Source organism: Pongo abelii, chromosome 5, assembly GCF_028885655.2.
Source record: "Pongo abelii isolate AG06213 chromosome 5, NHGRI_mPonAbe1-v2.0_pri, whole genome shotgun sequence".
NCBI classification, from domain to species: domain Eukaryota; kingdom Metazoa; phylum Chordata; class Mammalia; order Primates; family Hominidae; genus Pongo; species Pongo abelii.
In genome coordinates this window covers 123,909,161-123,929,147 of record NC_071990.2, presented here as the reverse complement: position 1 = coordinate 123,929,147, position 19,987 = coordinate 123,909,161, and the positions used below count along the sequence as shown (strand labels likewise).

The 19,987-nt window shown below is 36.0% G+C and overlaps 1 protein-coding gene across 1 annotated transcript in view; it reads right to left on the bottom strand.

Annotated features, from left to right (window-relative positions):
- PKIB (cAMP-dependent protein kinase inhibitor beta) overlaps positions 1 to 19,987 on the bottom strand; it is a 236,566-nt gene that overhangs the window by 173,787 nt on the left and 42,792 nt on the right. The window lies entirely within an intron of this gene.

The window sequence follows — 19,987 nt, the reverse complement described above, 5'->3', positions numbered from 1 at the left end:
TATTATGCCAAACATTCCTTTAAACATTGGATTATAACTATTTATTTTATACAGGTATATACAGTTATCAAAGAAAGTATTTCTTCTTTTTCTTTAAATAAAATTAAAATTTCCATGTGAATGGAATAAAACCACAATCAAAATATGCTTGTGTTTCTCTTCTTTTGTAATTCCCAAAATGCTATTATTAATTGTACTCAATATATTCTGAACAATGTAATTTAAATTTTAGATACTTAACTCTTTTTCTGCCCATTTAGTCATTGTGTGCTTGCTGTATTTGTCTCTTTATAACCTAAAGAATGGAAACTGAATAATAAAATAAAATGCTTAACTCTATTTTATATTTCTATCATTGAAGCACTTTGAATAGTATCTACATGTGATCTGTATAACTTTCTCAACACTGTATTCTAAATTGAAATGAAATGATAGCTAGAATAAATATTTGATGTCCTTTCTCCCTATCATTCTCTATGTATGCTTTCCATTTCGGTGTCAGATGACCACTTTGAAAACAGTAGGATGAGATTTAATATTTGCTAAGAGATTTATTTTTTGTAATGCTTTAGAAAGGCTCGGTAAATTAGGAGTTCAGCTGCTGACAGTCTATACACTGTTGCTTAAATTATAGAAGCTTTTAAAATCCTCACTGTAGAAGTCTCACAAAGGTTATTTTCATATGTAAAATTCTCTGGAATGTATGTTTTGACCAGAAAATGAGTCGAGGGTTATCTTTAAGCTACTGTAATTCTCAGGTGTATTTCAAATCAATTCAAGTCATGTCAAAACAGGTCTGTTAAAATTAAATTACCCTTGTGTAAGGCCTGTGTGCCAAACCGGTGAATCAAATCTGTATGCCCAAAACTTATGTATAAAGCCAGTGTGTGTATATCGAGCCTATGTACCCAAAGCTTATGTGTATAACCTGTGTATCCAAGGCCTATGTCTCCCTAGGGCTAGCGTTTGGAGTGTAAGGTATATGGATGTGCTTTGGTCAAGGATAGGCCAAGGGAGACATCCAGGCCAAAGTGACTCAGTGAGTTTGGAGCACAGACGCATAACTCCACTTGTTATATAATCACAGCTGTGTAGCCATAATATGGGAAGGCTCATCACCTGGCTCAGAGTCGCTATCGTTTGTAAAAGGTGTAACTGCCTTGTTGATGCTGTGCATATGGTTCGTGTCCAGAGAGAGAGAGTGAAGCTGCTGACCCTGTAGGGAGAGCCAGCCGTGCAGCTGTGTGTGGGAGCGGCTGGAGCTGCAGAGCCGGACCAGGCACCCAAGACAGACAGTGTAAGAAAGCTGCTGAATAGGCCAGGCACGGTGGCTCACGCCTGTAATCCCAGCACTTTGAGAGGCTGAGGTGGGTGGATCACCTGAGGTCAGGAGTTCGAGACCAGCCTGGCCAACATGGTGAAATCCCATCTCTACTAAAAATACAAAAAAGTTAGCTGGGCTTGGTGGCGGGCGCCTCTAATTCCAGCTACCAGGGAGGCTGAGGCAGGAGAATCGCTTGAGCCCAGGAGGCGGAAGTTGCAGTGAGCTGAGATCGTGCCATTGCACTCCAGCCTGGGCAACAAGAGTGAAACTCCGTCTCAAAAAGAAAAAAGAAAGAAAGAAAAGAAAAAAGAAGAAAAAGAAAGCTGCTGAATAAAACCATACTTTATCTGCTTACGCCTCCATCCCCACCACCCCAAGTATTCTTTCTGCGATTTCCCACCCATCCACCCACTCCCTTCGGACCTCAGCATGGGCTGGAACCTAACACTGGGCGTGACACCTTGTTTCTTCTTTCAGAACACCTTTCCAAATCTGAGAGGAAAGAGATCCTATGAAATACTAGCAATGAGGTTCCTGTTCTCCAAAATATGAATGGTAAATAAAATAGCCTACAGGTACACACAGATCTATTATATAAATTTGACTTTGTTATTCACTAGTCTAAAGCTGACCTGTATGAGTCAAAAGTAAATTACAAATGACTAATGGTAGTGGTCATAATCTCTTCTTCCCCTGTATCTCTGTGCTATAGCATTTGCTACTTTCTACTATATATTACGTTATGTGTGAAAGTCTCATCTCTTCTACTGTGATAAAGCTCTTTAAGGAAAACATCCTTTCTCTTACTCTTATGTATCCTTTTGTCCCCATAGTACCTATCTCTGATTTTGCAGTATTTAGCATTCAATTCATTAATTTCACAAGTTTTTAAAAAAATAATATTTGTCTACTCAAGAATATTTGAAAAACAGTAAAGTAAAAAAATGAATAAAATGAACCGCAGTTTCTTCATCTGAATATACCAGAGATATGTTTGAAAATATTTCCCCTCATTTACCTTTTTCTATGGCTTTTATATACAGTTAAAGCATGATGTCCATATAGTTTGAATATATAGTTAGACATTACAACATGAAAAGTCTACATGTAATTTTAAAATCACAGTAAACAGTTAAATAGCTCCATAATGTTTCATTTAGTGATTATTAGAATATTATTTTGCTTTGAGGCAGAAAAGTTGTTGCAAACTAAGCTGTGGCTCCAAACCACACTTCCACCCCCCAACCTGCCCCCACCCCATCCCATGTTTTTTGGAATGCTATAGTCATTTTGAGAATAGAAGGGTAGTGAGTGATCTGGTGATGAGCATGGCTCCAGGTATAGGTTTTAGGATGTATTGTGTCCAACCAAGAGTCCCTCATGCTATGTACGCTCTGAAGAGCAAGACCCTAGGGTTCATTAGATGTTATTGGCAGTTTGTTCCACAACTTTTCTATCTTGACCACCCAAAAAAACTTACCTTCTCAAGAAAGGGAAGGACTGTGCAGCTTAAAACAGCAGAAGACCTGATTTGCCTCAGCTTGTTTCTAGTTGACACTAAGACACCCTCTATTTATACTGTTAATCAGGATGCTTAAAGGGAAATGGGCCTTTAAGAGAAAACCCCTGCTCCTGGGACTTCACTCATACTAGAAACCCCTTGACGCTATACCTGGGCACCCAGGGAGATCTCTCTAGGCTGTACCTCTTCCTTACACACTTAACCACATTAACCACTCCACTGTCCTAAATACCAGCCATATTGCTTTGTACCATATGTTCACCTCTCTGCTTGACTTTTTTTTTTTTCACATGATGGAAAGCCTTTATTTATTCATTTATTTTCTTTCCAACTTTTATTTTAGGTTCAAGGGGTACAGGTGCAGGTTTGTTACATGGGTAAATTGCATGTTGCAGGGGTTTGGTGTACAGATTATTTTGTCACCCAGGTAATCAGCATAATACCTGATAGGTAGTTTTTCAATCCTCACCCTCCTGCCACCCTCCACAAAGAAGGGAACAACAGACACCACGCCCTATTTGTGGGTGAAGGGTGGGAGAACAATGAGGACTGGAAAACTACCTATCGGGTATTATGCTGATTACCTTGGTGACAAAATAATCTGTACACCAAATCCCTGCATCACGCAATTTACCCACATAACAAACCTATACATGTACCCCTTGAACCTTTGTGTCCATGTGTACTCAATGTTTAGCTCCCACTTGTAAGTGAGAACATGCAGTATTTGGTTTTCTGTTGCTGCATTAATACATGTAAGATAATGGCCTCCAGCTCCATCCATGTTGTTGCAAAAGACATGATCTCATTCTTCTTTATGGCTACATGGTATTCCATGATGTACATATACTACATTTTTTTCATCCAGTCCACCACTGATGGGCATCTAGGTTGATTCCATATCTTTGCTATTGTGAATAGTACTGTGATGAACATATGTGCATGTGTCTTTTTGGTGGAATGATTTGTATTCCTTTGGGTATATACCCAGTAATGAGATTCTTGGGTTAAATGTTAATTCTATTTTAAGTTCCTTGAGAAATCTCCAGACTGTTTTCAACAGTGGCTGGACAAATTTACATTCCCACGAGCAGTGTATAAGTATTCTGTTTTCTCTGCAACCTTGCTAGCATCTGTTATTTTTTGACGTTTTAATAATAGCCATTCTGACCAGTGCAAGATGATATCTCATTGTGGTTTTGATTTGCATTTCCCTAATTATTAGTGATACTGAACATTTTTCAAATGCTTGTTTGCCACATGTATGTCTTCTTTTAAGAAGTGTCTGTTCATGTCCATCGCCTATTTTTTGATGGGGTTATTTGTTTTTTGGTTATTGATTTCTTTAAGTTCTTTACAGATTCTGGATATTAGACCATTGACAGATACATAGTTTGCAAATATTTTCTCCCATTCTTTAGGTTGTCTGTTCACTCTGTTGATAATTTTTCTTCTACTTGGCTTTTCTGAAGCTGGTAGTTCATTCAGATAATTTTTTATATGGGAAAGAATGGGAAATCTCCACCCAAGTTCTAGCATGCACACTACATATTCCATCATTCTCCATTCTAACATCCACACCCAGATCTCAAAACACCCCTCCAGGTTGGAACCCCAGGGTAGCATCGTGTGCAGGCAAGGGGTAGTTCAGACACTGGCTATTTGGGAGACAATTTGCATATTTTCAAATGATTGTGGGGTTTATCTTACAGGTTATGATCAGACAATTTAGCTAGAATATTTTTTTAAATTTTTAAAAATCTATTAATATTTTATTTAGGGTTAAGTATATGACTTTTCACTTTCTTTAGACATTTTATAAGAAAGTGAGACAAATGTATATATCATACAAAAGTTTGTGTAAGTTTATTAGTTTGAATGCTTTAACATCTAGTTTAAATTTTAATGCTTAATCTACTATTGATGATTACTGCTCTGTTAAAAGTTACCTTATGATTATATACTTTTAAATTTTCTTTGTATTTTAAAGCGTTTGCTTTTGTGTTTTTTAATAGATATCAGTGTATTATTATACTGTTTTCAATATTGATTTGATTATGGTATTTACAAAACATTTAATAGAGTTTTGTCATAGAGTTAGTTCTCAATGAATATTATTGCTGTGGTTATTTTAACAGAAACAAAAAGGAAATGAGATGTTGTGTGAAATATACATATTTTAACAATATAAAATGATATTCCATATCAGTTTGGGATCATTTTCAGAGGCCTGTAACAGATATTCAACTACAGTGGATTAACCATATATGAGTTTATTTTATCCCACATAAGGAGTTGAAAGTTCACTAGTTTATCCCACATAATGAGTTGAAAGTATTACTTTCAGTTCATATACAGCAGATCGACAGCACTTTCTCTCTTTCTGCTCTGCTATCCTTAGCAGCAGCTGTCATATCCATGGTCACCCCAATCTCTTACTTCTAAAAAGTGATTCTAGCCAGGTGCATGAACATGCCTGTAATCCCAGCACTTTGGGAGACTGAGGCGGGTGGATTATGTGAGGTCAGGAGTTCAAGACCAGCCTGGCCAACATGATGAAACACTGCCTCTACTAAAAATACGAAAACTAGCCGGGCATGGTGGCAGGCACCTGTAATCCCAGCTACTCGGGAGGCTGAGGCAGGAGAATCACTTGAACCTGGGAGGCGGAGGCTGCAGTGAGCTGAGATCATGCCATTGCACTCCAGTCTAGGCAACAAGAGTGAAACTCTGTCTAAAAAAAAAAAAAAAAAAAAAAAAAAAACGGTGATTCTGTCAGAAAGAAGAATAAAGAAGCAACTAGGAGGAATAAAGAAGCAACTAGGAGGAAAAGGCAGCACCAGCATAAAGAAAAAAATTTACCAGAATCCACAGCAGATTTCTGATTATGTCCCAACAGATGGAGAGCTTATATGGCCCCCTCTATGCAAAAAAAGTTAGAAATACGGATTTTTTTTTTAGCAGGCAATGTGGCATCCCAAGCAAAATTTGAGGTTCTGTTGGTTAAAAAAAAAACAGAAAGGATATTGGGTAGACAAAAATACTGTCTTTCATGCCTGCTATATTTCTTTGATGCCTTTATTTTCATTTGTCTAATATTTATTATTGGTTTGTTTTTCTCTCTTTTATTTTTTAATTTTACTGTCATATTGTTTTAATATTATTATTATTAATGTTAGTCTTTACGTCATCTGGTACATAATTTTTAAGTTTTGGAAAATCTCCATTAAAATCAAAAGTTTTTTCATAAATAAAATCTATCCTTTCCAACATATTTCAAAGTGGACATAAACAAAGGATCTTTAGGAATCAATGCACTCATTAAAAAAGAAACTTGCTCAAAAGATTTAGGAATTTTTATGTTTATCACATTCACTGATGGTCAGAAACCCAAAGAATAGGCAAGTTTCTTTGTACCTTATTTTCCTTGGCATCCTTCAATCTAAAGTAGGCCAAATATAGACAGAGATGTCCCTATGCAAAATGCTAGGGTGCATTTCTTATAATTACTATTATTGGGAATATTTGCTAGAACTCATATTAGAGCTGATTACCAATTATATTTGATAATTAAAGGAGAAGCATTTTACATATTTTTGAAGTAATGCAATACCTTAATAACAATTTTTCCACTGACTTTTTTTTTCACAAAGACCATTTTCAAGGCTATAAAAAGGAAACTGCAGCTGGGCACAGTGCTCACACCTGTAATCTTAACACCTTGGGAGGCCAAGGCAGGTGGATCACTTGAGGTCACGAGTTTGGGACCAGCCTGGCTACCATGGTGAAACCCTATCTCTACTGAAAATACAAAAATTAGCTGGGCATGGTGGCACATGCTTGTAATCCCAGCTACTTGGGAGGCTGAGGCAGGAGGATCAATTGAATCCTGGAGGTGGGGGCTGCAGTGAGCCGAGATCGCCACTGCACTTCAGCTTGGGTGACAGAGTCTGACTGTCAGATTCTGTCTAAAAGAAAAAGAAAATTGCAACTGAAAACATTAGAGTGTCACGATGTTCATAGACCTTCCGAAGCTTATCAATTGACTCAAAGTGCCAAGTACAGTACTTGTGCTTTATAGATATTAGTTCATTAGATTACAAACCCAACTGATGTCATGATTCTTATTTTGAAGATGAGGAAACCACAGCTTAGACCATTTAAGAAACTTTCTCAGAGTCATACTACTAACAAGGGGTAGAGCTAGGGCTTAAATTTAAACATGTTTAATTGTCAAGCCTGTGTGCCTAACTTTTGACCAGTTTACTTCTCCTCTGTCCAGTTTTCTTGAAAAGAACAACAGTCAGCAAGTGCAAGTAGGACTAAGAGAAGAGTCTAAAAAGAGGAAGAAGGCATCATGTTGGAAGGTTTTTAGATTTTTTACCGGACAGACTGTGGTTGGAATCCATGGCAGCATAGGACAACAGAATCAAAATGTAATAGCTGTCATTTTAGTAATTAACTACATAACCAGACAAATGTATCATATTTTACTAAGAAAAAACTAGTAAAGAACTATTGTAATATTGTTTGAATGAATAGTGATTATATAAAAGGAACTCATAATTGAAGCTTCTTTAGGGAAGAAAGAAAAAGAGCAGCCAGTGATTTACAAATTATGTTTAAAAACCTAAATTTTAAATTGTGAACCTAAAGTCAAACTGCTTGAAAAATTATTGTTCTGATGAGTAAAACTCCTACCAAAATTGTAAAGTCTCTGAAGATAAACACAAATTCATTAATTAATTTTACAAAGACCAAACTTGTTCTGCAGACATAGATTGATTAAAAACAGATCTCCACAGTTAGATGTAAAGAAGAGAGAGAGAAGACAGAGAGAGGACAGGCGGAGGGTATTCTATAAATTACCCCAACACTAAAAATGCATCTATTTTCACTAAGAGCAGAACTGACCATTATGAATGCATTATAGCAACTATGAAATATCTGTATGAGGTAATACATGTGTGTTGAAGGGAGAGGACATCACAAATCTGCAGAAAATATAAATGAATATTCACTGAAACTCTTTCCTTGGCCTTCATTTTTATTAATCACACGTATATATAAATAATATCAATACTTTTAATTCAAAGTTACCCTTCCTGAATCTTTTCTCATTCAAAAATGAGGGGCCTGGCACAGCGGTGCCTGTCTGTAGTTCTAGTTACTCAGGAGACTGAAGTGGGAGGATCACTTGAGCTCACTGACTCAAGTCCAGCCAGGGCAAAATAGCAAGATAATTTTATATATCATATTATATATTTTTCCAATGAAAGTATTGTATTTGGTTGGTAGTTATTTATGAACCAGTAAAAATCTTTTGAGACTTGCTTTTATGCATTGGTATGGTGGGGCTTGAGTAGCCTCCATGCTAGTGCTAGTTTAGCCTTTCTACCACAGTGCCATGTTTCCAGGGTCTTTACCGTATTCCCTGCGTACAATGAGATATTTTTACTCTGGATACTCAGAGCTCGAAATCTCTTGGCCCTATGTAAACTCAGGGAAATGCTTAACCTAAAGATGACCAATTCTTCTTGACCTCATAAAATTTCACCTTATTCATGCATAACTACATTTAGCACATCTGCCTTAGCCAACCAAAATTCCAATCTATGTCCCCACAACCAGAGAGATTATCACGCTATATATGGGTCCATCTCCCTGTGCTGTGGTGTAGAAAAGTCCTCTAGGCCAATAACTAGGGTGATTGTAAGGTTGGCCTCAATTGTATATAATATATTATATATATTATTATATATATTATATATAAAATATATAATTTACCAGAACCTGGACATAGATTAGTTCATCAGTTAATATTATTATTGCTGTCATTATTTAAAAAATAGATTATTTGAGAAGTAATCAGGTCACAGATGAAGTTTATATATATTGGCAGGTGGGGGAGAGAGGAGGTAAGTGGGTTGAAGTTTCCGAAATACGAGATGTGATAAGCATAAAAGAAAGACAGAGAGGATGGTTGATAGAAGGGACAGGAAGTAGGAAGACTAAATTAGATGTATAGAGTATAAGAAGTAAGCACTACAACATCCGAGGACCATACAATATAGAGATAAGATTTTAGGCACAGACCAGTTGAAAAACAGTAATAAGAGGAAAAGGCAGACACATGAGAAAGGAAGCAAAATTTAAACATTATCTGAATATAATCAGGCAACGTTCTCACGAGTTAGCTTTAGAGTTGTAAATTGTTCTTGTTTCTTGAGTAATCCAATTCAAAATAAACTCACCTCAAAATAAAGTTGTTGTTCTCGCATTGATTTTAAAACATAAGCAAGAAAATTCTACAAATAAAACAGAACATGAAGTCTCTTACACTCTGAAAAAGAAAATGCATTATAATGTGAGACAATAGAGAAAATCATTTCTTTTCTTTGCCAAGTACGTATTTTGTATACATTATTTAGATCAGAAATTGGTATTGATGGTATACATTTAAAAATTAGATAAGGGCCGGCCACAGTGGCCGGCCAAGTGGAAGGCCAAGGTGGGCTTGAGACCAGGAGTTTGACACAAGCCTGGGCAACATAGCAAGACCACATTTCTACAAAAAATACACAAATTAGCTAGGCACGGTGGTATATGCCTGTAGTCCCAGCTAATTGGGAGGCTGAGGTGGAAAGATTGCTTGAGACCCAGAAGCGGAGGTTGCAGTGAGCCAAGATCATGCCACTGCATTCCAGTCTGGGCGACAGACCAAGACTCTGTCTCATAAATAAATAAATAAATAAATAAAAAGTTTTGTGCATCAAAGGACACTATCAGGAGAGTGAAAAGGCAGCCTACAGGAGAAAATATTTGCAAATCATATATTTGCTACGGTGTTAATACCCAAATATATAAATAACTGCTACAACTCAAAAAAAAGCAACTAAAAACTGGGCAAAGGACTTGAATAGATATTTCCCCAGAGAAAATACACAAGTATCCAATAAACATATGAAAAGATGTTCAAGATCACTAGTCATTAGAGATATGCAAATCAAAACAGGATGATCATGTGATTCGACAATCCCATTATTTCTGGGTATATACTCAAAAGAATTTACAGCAGAGTCTTGAAGAGATATTCGTGCACCCAACATTATTCATAGTAGCCAAAAGAATAGAAATAACCCAAATGTCTGTCAAAGGATGGGTGGATAAACAAAATGTGGTATGTAAATACAATGGGATATTATCCAGTCATGAAAAAGGAAGGGATTAACACATGCTACAACATGGATAAACCTTTAAAACATTATGCTAGGCAAAATAAACTACTCACAAACAAATACTATTTGAATCCACCTATATGGGATATATAGGATAGTCAAATTCACAGATAAAGAAGGTAGAATAGTGGTTGCCAGGAGCTGGAGGGGAATGGGAAAATGAGGAGTTACTCTTTAATGAGTACAGAATTTCATTCTGGAGATGGATAGTGGTGATGATTACACAACAATGTTAATGCACCTAATGCTAATGACTTGTCTGCTTAAAAAAATGTTTAAAAAGGCAATTTTTGTTTTGTGTATTTTACCACAATAAAAAGGTTGTTATAAAAAAGAAAACTGCTAAAAATGTAACCATTTAATAAAGTATTAAATAAACAAAAGAGTGATAGAGAACTAATTTGCTGAAAGAAACACATTTGGAATTAATTACTTAGTTCCCCATCTTGGAGTATGTTGACTAAACTAGGTGGAAGCATGTAGATATCTTTATTTTTCTCATTTCACCTTAGTTAATTGTTATCTGCAATTTAAGGGTAACAAGCTACATTATCGCTACCATTTACTGCCTGTTTATTATCTATGAGGCTGCATAAATGTTCTACACTGAAGCTCTCACGTGATCCTCACAGCAAACATTTATGGAGGCGTCAAGCTAATTTTAGAGATGAGAAAACTAAAGGACTGAAAATGTAGTAAGTCTGTATCATAGAGCTACACAAAAGTCAAGTAACATTGCATCATAGAGCTGGCAAGTGGAACAGCCAGGATTTAAACTCAGATCTGTCTTTTTGCCTACATTCATTCAACAATTATTAAGCTACTTTGTGCCAAACACAATGCTGAGTGCTAAAGCCACAAATATTAACGGGATAAATTCTGAGCCTTAAGCAATTCACAATCTAGTATTTGAAAGAAATAAGAATATAGACAATTAGAGAACAATGTGCTATCCCTGGGAAAATAGAAGGTGCATCTAGCTCATAGTTAGGAAACCCTTACCGGAAGTGAAAGATGGGGAGTGGAAGGAGGTGGAAACACCTGGGATGGGTCTCAAACGCTGAGTAGGAATTAACCAGAAGAAGGCGGCATAGGAAATTGAAGCAATTATGCTGTATCCCAGGCAGAAGGATAAAGAACATTTAAAGAACTAACAAGTTCAAGTGTCCACAAGTAGTGGTTTTCAGATAAAAACAGGAAAATCAAGTCTGGATTTGATAAATCAGTTTAGGATATATGAAGGTTTCTTCCCTGTATAATGAAGTAGATTTATAGGTAACTACAATGATGAAATCATCTAGTTAATGCCCTCTTTCTGTTACTCTTTGTGTGCCTGAACTTCCAAACTTTTAAGAGTCATAGAACAATCCAGCAATAGTGATAGCATATTTTTCAATCTCTAAAGGGTTCATCTGCACATGTGGACACGACGGGGCAGCAGAAACTAATTTTGTATTTACAGAGAATTCCCATGTTTTCAAAAAATTTCACATACATATTTTCTTTTGTGATATTAAAGAGGCAATAATTCAAGTTTTGTATAGCTCCCTTACAACGTTCAGACTTTTTCCAAAACATGTATGATATTTTAAAGTCACACACTCTTAAGGTCATTTCAGCAAGATGGCAGACTAGAAGGCTAAAAGTTCTCCTTCCCTCATAGACACTGAGTTGACAATAACAGAATACCCGGTGAGAACCATAGAGACAAATTCAGTAGATACATCACTTAAGTAAGCCATTGTAAAACCAAGACAGGATTTCAAAGAAAGAAGTAAGGAAATTTGCAGCATTTGATGTGTCTGTTCATGTGTCTCCCACTAAATGGCATATTGCAGAACAATTAGAAAGAACTCCTCTCCCATACTGGGGCTTTTGCCAAAAACAGGAGAGTAGACCACGTTTCCAATGTTCTGGTTTATCTGAGTGCTGTCTTGGGGACTGATCTCTTTCTCACCTGACTGGGAGAGTTTGGAAGCTGCTGAACAGAGGCTAGTAGCATGTTAGGCTGCAGTTCCTCAGAAAATCACCAGAGAGAGCCAGAGATCATAAAAGGTTTGAAGCTCTTTCACTTCCAGCTAGGCTCATAGGCAAAGTCTTCCCTGCTTGAAGACAGTACACAACTGGGAGAGGGTGGTTGTTTTTTTCAAATTCCCAAATCCCAGCAAACAAACAAACAAATTACAAGGCATACAAAGACAGAAAAAACATGGCACAATCAAAGGAACAAACTCCAGAAACTAATCCTAAAGAAACATAAATCTATGAGATGTCTAAAAATGAATTTAAAATAACTGTCATTAAAAATACTCAATGAACGAAAAGAGAACACAGATAAATGACTAAACAAAACCAAAAACAATCTGTGACCAAAATTAGAATATAGACAAGTCAATGGAAACTATGTTTTTTAAACACAGAAATTCTGGAGCTGAAAATTTCAACAATTAAACTAAAAATGTATTTTAAAGAATGAAACAGCAGACTTTATCAGTAAGATGAAATAATGAGCAAACTTGAAGACAAGTCAGTTGAGATGATTGAATCAGAGAATCAAACATAAAAAAGAGTAAAGGAAAGTGAAAAGAGCCTATGGGACACTATTAAGTGGACCAATATATACATATGAGAATACTAGGAGGAGAAGAGGGAAAAAAGGGGAAGAGAGCTTATTTGAAAAAATAATAGCTGAAAATATCCCAGATCTGAAGAAAGAAATGGACATGCGGATTCAAGAAGCTGAAAAAACTCCAACCAATATAAATCCCAAGAGAACAACACGGATGTATCTTATAATCAAACTGTTTAAAGACAAAGACAAAGAAAGAATCTTGAACACAGAAAGGAAAAAAGAGATTCATCACATATAAAGGAGTTTCCATAAGATTATCAGGGGATTTCTCAGCAGAAACTTTGCAAGCTAGAAGGAAGTAGAATGACTCATTCAAAGTGTAGAAAGGAAAACAAAACTATCATCAATAAATACTGTATCCAGCAAAAACATCCCATCCTTCAAAAATGAATGAGAAATTAAGATTTTCCCAGACCAAGCAAAAGGTGAGGGAGTTCATTACCACTCGACCTGCTCTACAAGAAAGGTTAACTAACAGGTGTCCTTCAAGTTGAAACAAAAGGATAGTAGACAGCCATTTGACACCATGTGAAAATATAAGGTACTCTCATAAAGGTAAATTTATAGACAAATATTGTGACTTGTATTATTGTAATTTTGATGCATAAAATTTAAATGACAAAAATTCAAAAGCTATAAAGTCATATTAGTGAGAATACAATATATGAAAATGAAAATGTAAATTGTAACCTCAACAACATAAAGTAGGGGAGGTGGAACTGTTAAGAAGTAGGGTTGTGTGTGATTAAACATACTTGTTATCAGTTTAAAATAAAATGCTATAACTTAAGATGTTTTATGTAATTGCAATGAAAGCCACAAATAAAATATCTATATAATATATACAAAAGGAAATAAGAAGTAAATCAAAGCATATCATTACAGAAGATCAACAAAACACAAAAGAAGCAGAGAGAAAGGAGAAACAGAGAAGCTGTAAGATATACAAACAACAGTTAACAAAATGGCAATTGTAATTCTTTTATCATCAGTAATTACTTTAAATGTAAATAGAATCAATTGCCTGTTATACACAGAATGTTTGTGTTACCCTAAAATTCACATAAGCCCTAGTCCCAAATGTGACAGTAGTTAGCAGTGCGATCATTTGAGGTAATTAGGTTTAGATGACGTCATGAGAATTAAGTGTCTTTTTTTCCATTTTTTCTTTTTTCTCTTTTTTAAAGAAATAAGGTCTTACTCTGTCACCCAGGTTAGAGTGCAATTGGTATGACCATGGCTCACTTCAGCCTCGAAATCCTAAGTTCAGTCTCCCAAGTAGCCAGGACTACAAGCATGTGCCACCATGCCCAGCTAGTTATTTTATTTTTTGTAGAGATGAGGTCTTGCTATGTTGCCCAAGCTAATCTTGAACTCCTGATCTCAACTGGTCCTCCCACCTTGGCTTCCCAAAGTGCTAGGATTATAGGCATGAGCCACCACACTTGGCCCACAGATTAACGTTCTTATAAGAAGAGGAAAATATTAGAGCTCCTTCTTTCTCTATCATGTGAGGATACAGCAAGATGGCAGCTGTCTGCAAGCCAGAAAAAGGGCCTTCATCAGAACCCAACCATGCAGCAACCTTGATCTCAGACTTCCCAGCCTCCAGAACTGTGAGAAATGAATTTGTATTGTTTAAGCCATCCAGTCTATGGTATTTTGTTTTATCAGCCTGAGCTTACTAAGACACTGTCCAATCAAAGAACATAGATTGACTGAATGGATAAAAAACATAGGACCCAGCTATCTGCTTTCTAAAAGAAACTCACTTTACATCTAAGAACACATGTAAGATGAAAGTGAAAAGATAGGAAAAGATACTCCATGCAAATGGCAATCAAAAACAGCAGAAGTGGCTATACTAGTGCCTAATATTGGTATAGTAGACAAAACAGCCTTCAAATCAAAAACTGTTATAAGAGCCTAAGAAGGGCATTTAGAATGATAAAAGAGTAACTTTGCCATAAAGATATAATAATCGTTAAGTATTTATGCACCAAATATCCAAGTTTCCAAATAAAAATATACGAAGCAAACTTTGACACAATTGGAGTGAGAAATAACAGCAAAATAGTAGTAGGAGACTTCAATACTTTCATTCGTGAATAGAATAACCAGACAGAATATCAATAAGAAAACACGGGATTTAAATAACACAGATGTACTTCATTTTATTACAGTTTGCTTTATTTTGCTTCACAAATATCGTGTTTCTTACAAATTGAAGGTTTGTGGCAACCCCGCATCAAGCAAACCTATTGAAACCATTTTTCTTACAGTATGTGCTCACCTTGTGCCTCATGTCACATTTTAGCAATTCTCACAATATTTCAACCTTTATCATCATTATTATTATATCTTAGGGTGATCTGTGGTCAGTGATCTTTGATGTTACTATTATAGTTTATTTGAGGCCCCACAAACCATTCCCGTATAAAACAGTGAAACTGATTGATAAATGTTGTATATGTCCTGACTGCTCTGCTGACCACTTAATCCCTCATCTCTCTTCATCCCCTTGGATCTCCATATTCTCAGAGACACAAAAATAATGAAATTAGGTCAATAGAAACCCTGCCATGGCATCTAAGTGTTCAAATAAAGAAAAATTTGCACATATCTGCTTTGAAATCAAAACCTACAAATGATTAAGCTTAATGGAAAAGCATGTCCAAAGCTGAGATAGGCCAAAAGCTAGTCCTCTTGTGCCAGTTAGCAAGTTGTGAATGCAAAAAAAAAAAAAATTCTTATAAAAAATGAAAAGTGCTACTCTAGTGAACACATGAATAATGAGAAATGAAAACAGCCTTCTTACTGAAAGGAAAACAGTTTGAGTGATCTGAATAGTTCAAACAAGCCAGAACACTCCCTTAAACCAAAGCTAATCAAGAGCAAGATCCTCATTCTCTTCAATTTTATGAAGGCTAAGAGAGGTGAGGAAACTGCAGAAGAAAAGCTGGGAGCTAGCAGAGTTTGGTTCATGAGGTTGAAGGAAAGAAACTATCTCCATAACATAAAAGTGCAAGATGGAGCAGCAATTACTTTTGTAGTAACTGTAGCAAGTTATCCAGAAGATGTAGCCAAGATCATTAATTCAGGTGGTTACACTTAACAACAAATTTTTAATGTAGACAAAACAACCTTATATTGGAAGAAGATGTCATCTATCACTTTCAGTGCTAAAGAGAAAATCACTGACTGTCATAATGAGGATGACTCTCTAATTAGGTGTTAACCCAGCTGGTGACTTTAGCTAGAAACCAATGCTCATTTACCACTTGAAAATCCATTTTGTAAAATCATTACCATTCTGAAAAATCCTAGAACCTTAAGAATTATGCCAAATCTACTCTGCTTGTGCTCTATAAATGAAACAACAAAGCCTAGATAACAGCACATTCACTGACAGCATGGCTTATTGAATATTTTAAGCCCATTGTTGAGACCCACTGATCAAAGAAAAAGATTTTGTTTTAAAATATTACTGTTCATTGACAATGCTCCTAGTTATCTAAGAGCTTTCATGGGGATATCCAGGGACATTAATGTTGTTTTTGTGCCTACTAACACAACATCCATTCTGCAACTCATAGATCAAGGGGTAATTTCAACATTCAATTCTTATTATTTAAAAAATACATTTATAAGGCTATAGCTGCCATAAAGAATGATTCATTTGATGGATCTGGGCAAAGTAAATTTAAACCCTTCTGGAAAGAATTCACCATTCTAGATGCTATTAAGAACACTTGTAATTTGTGGGAAGAGGTCAAGATGTCAACATTAAAAGAAATTTTCAAAAGTTCATTCCAGCCCTTATGGACAACTTTGAGAGGTTCAAGACTTCAGCAGAGGAAGTAACTAAAAACATGGTAAAAATAGCAAGAGAACAAAATTAGAGGTGGAACCAACAGAGGTGGCAGAATTGCTAAAATTTCATTATCAAACTTGAATGATGAAGAGTTGCTTTTAAGGAATGAGCATAAAAAGTAGTTCCCTGAGATGGAGTCTATTCCTGGTGCAGATGCTATGAACATTACCGAAATGACAACAAAGAATTTAGAAAATTACATAAACATAGTTGATATATCAGTAGCAGCATTTGAGAGATTTGACTTCAATTTTAAGAGAATTCTACTATAGAGTAAAATGCTATCAAGAAGCACTGCATGCTACAGTGCTTTCTTTCATATTTTATGAAAGAAAGAGTCAAATGATGTAGCAAATTTTACTGTTATCTTAGTTTACCAAATTGCCACAGCCACTTCAACCTTCAGCAACCACCACCCTGATCAGTCAGCAACCATCAACATAAAGGCAAGGCCCTCCACAAGCAAAAATATTATAAATCACTAAAGGCTCAGATAATCATTAGCATTTTTTAGCCATACAGTATTTTTTAATTAAAGTATGTACATCTTTTTAGAAATAATGTTATTGCACATTTGACTACAGTATAGTGTTAACATAACATATGTGCTGTGAAACCAAAACATTTGTGACTTGCTTCATTGTGATATTGTGGTCTGTGATTGAACCCACAATATCTCCAAGGTATGTCTGTATATACCAATTGGACCTAACAGACATATACAGAACATTCCACCCAACAGCAGCAGAATATGCATTCTTCTCAAGTGCACATAGAACATTCCCCCAGATAGACTACATATTAAGGCAGAAAATGAAGCTTTAATGGGCCATAAAACAAATCTTCAACAATTTCAAGTTTACTGAAATCATACAAAGTATTTTTTCAATCACAATAGAATGAAACTGTAAATAAAAACACAAGGTAAACTAAAAAATCTACAAATATGTGAAAGCTAAACAATGGACTCTTAAATAACCTAAGGGTCAAAGAAGAAGTAACAAAGGAAATTATATAATACCTTGTAACAGAGAAAAATAAAAATACAACATACCAAAACTTATGTAATGCAGTGAAAGCAGTGCTAAGAGAGAAGATTATATCTGTAAATGCATAATTTAAAAAGAAAAAATTAACAACCTAACATTGCACCTAAGGAAACTAGGGAAAAAAAACTGAGCCCAAAATTAGCAGAAGGAAAAAAATAATAGAAATTAGAGCAGAGATAAATAAAGCAAGAATAGACAAACAAAAGGAAAAAAAATCAACAAAACGAAAAAATGTTTTTCAAAAGATCAAAAAAATGGAAAGCCTCTTAAGTAGATTATGTTTAAAAAAAAAAAGAAAGAAGACAACTAAAATCAGAAATAAAGAGGGGATATTACAACTGATGCCACACACATTTAAAATTGTAAAAGAATAATATAAGCAAGTACATACCAAAAAATTGAATATCCTAAAAGAAATGGATAAATTCCTAGACACATAAAACCTACTAAGACTGACTCATGAAGAAACAGAAAATATGAACAAGTCAATAAAAAGTAGAGATTGAATCAGTAATCAAAAACCTCCTAACAAAGAGAAGCCCAGGAAAAGATGGCTTCACTGGAGAATTCTACAAAACATTTAAAGATGTAACACCAATTCTTTTAAAACTTTTCCAAAAAATTGAAGAGGAGGGAACACTTCCAAGATTATTCTATGAGACATTACCTGATACGAAAGCCAGACAAAGGCACTACAGACAACTATGACGATGATGACACTGAAGAAGAAGAAGCAGCAGAAGCAGAAGAGGAAGGAGAAGAAGAAAAAGAAGGAGGAGGAGAAGAAAAAGAGGAGGAGGAGGAGAAGGAAGAAGAAGAAGGAGGAGGAGGAAGAGGAAAAGAAAGAGAAGGAAGATGAGGAGGAGAAGGAAGAACAAGAAGGAGGAGGAGGAGGAGGAAAAGAAAGAGAAGGAGGATGAGGAAAAGTAAGAGGAGGAGGGGGAGGAGGAGGAAGAAGAAAGAAGAAGGAGGAGGATGAAGAGGAGGAGGAGGAAGGGGAAGAGGAGGAGGGGGAGGAGGAGGAAGAAGGGGGAGAAGGAAGAAGAAGGAAGAAGAAAGAAGAAGAAATCTATAGATCAATATCCCTGATGAATATTGATTCAAAAATCAACAAAATATTAATATTAGCAAACCAAGTTTAACAGCACATTAAAAGGGGTATATACCATTGTACTGGTCAATTTTCATACTGCTATGAAGAAACACTTGAGACTGGGTAATTTATAAAGAAAAAGAGGTTTAATGGACTCACAGTTTCACATGGCTGGGGAGGCCTCACGATTGTGGCAGAAGGCGAAGGAGAAGCAAAGGCACATCTTACATGGCGGCAGGAAAGAGAGCTTGTGCAGGAGAACATCCTTTTTTTTTTTTTTTCTTGATACCAAGTTTCACTGTGTTGCCCATGCTGGAGTGCAGTGGCTTGATCTTGGCTCACCGCAACCTTCATCTCCCAAGTTCAAGCAATTCTCCTACCTCAGCCTCCGAAGTAGCTACAGTTACAGGCACCCACCACCACGCCCCACTAATTTTTGTATTTTTAGTAGAGATGGGTTTTCACCATGTTGGCCAGGCTGGTCTTGAATTCCTGACCTCAGGTGATCCACCTGCCTCAGCCTCCCAAGAACTTCCCTTTTTAAACCCATCAGATCTCATGAAACTTATTAACTATCATGAGAACAGCACAAAAAAAATCCCACCTCCGTGATTCAATTACTTCCCACTGGGTCCCTCCCACAATGTGTGGGGATTATGGGAGCTACAATTCAAGACAAGATTTGTGTGGGGACACAGCCAAACCATATCAACCATGAACAAGTAGGATTTATTCCTGGAATGCAAGGATAATTTAATACACAGAAATAGATTAATGTAATACACTTCATTAACAGAATGAAGGACAAAACATGATTATCTCAATTGCAGAAAAAGCATCTGACAAGATTCAACAAACTCTCATAATAATAATAATTTTAAAAAACACTTAGCAACACAGGAACAAAGAAACTGCCTCAACGTAATAAACGCCATTTATGAAAAGCCCACAGCTAACATTATACTTAATAGTGAAACTGAAAGTTTTTCATTTAAGATTAGAACAAAAAGACAAGGATGCCCAGTCTCACTGTTTTATACAACATAGTATTGGATGTCCTAGCCAGAGCCCTTAGTCAAAACAAACAATGAAAGATACCCAAATTGGGGGAAAAAGTAAATTATTAAATGTATTAAATTAATGAACTTCTCTGTCCTCAGATGACATGATCCTATAATATAAAAATGCTATCTCCAGGCAAGATGTCCGAATAGGAACAGCTCCAGTCTGCAGCTCCCAGTGAGATCAATGCAGA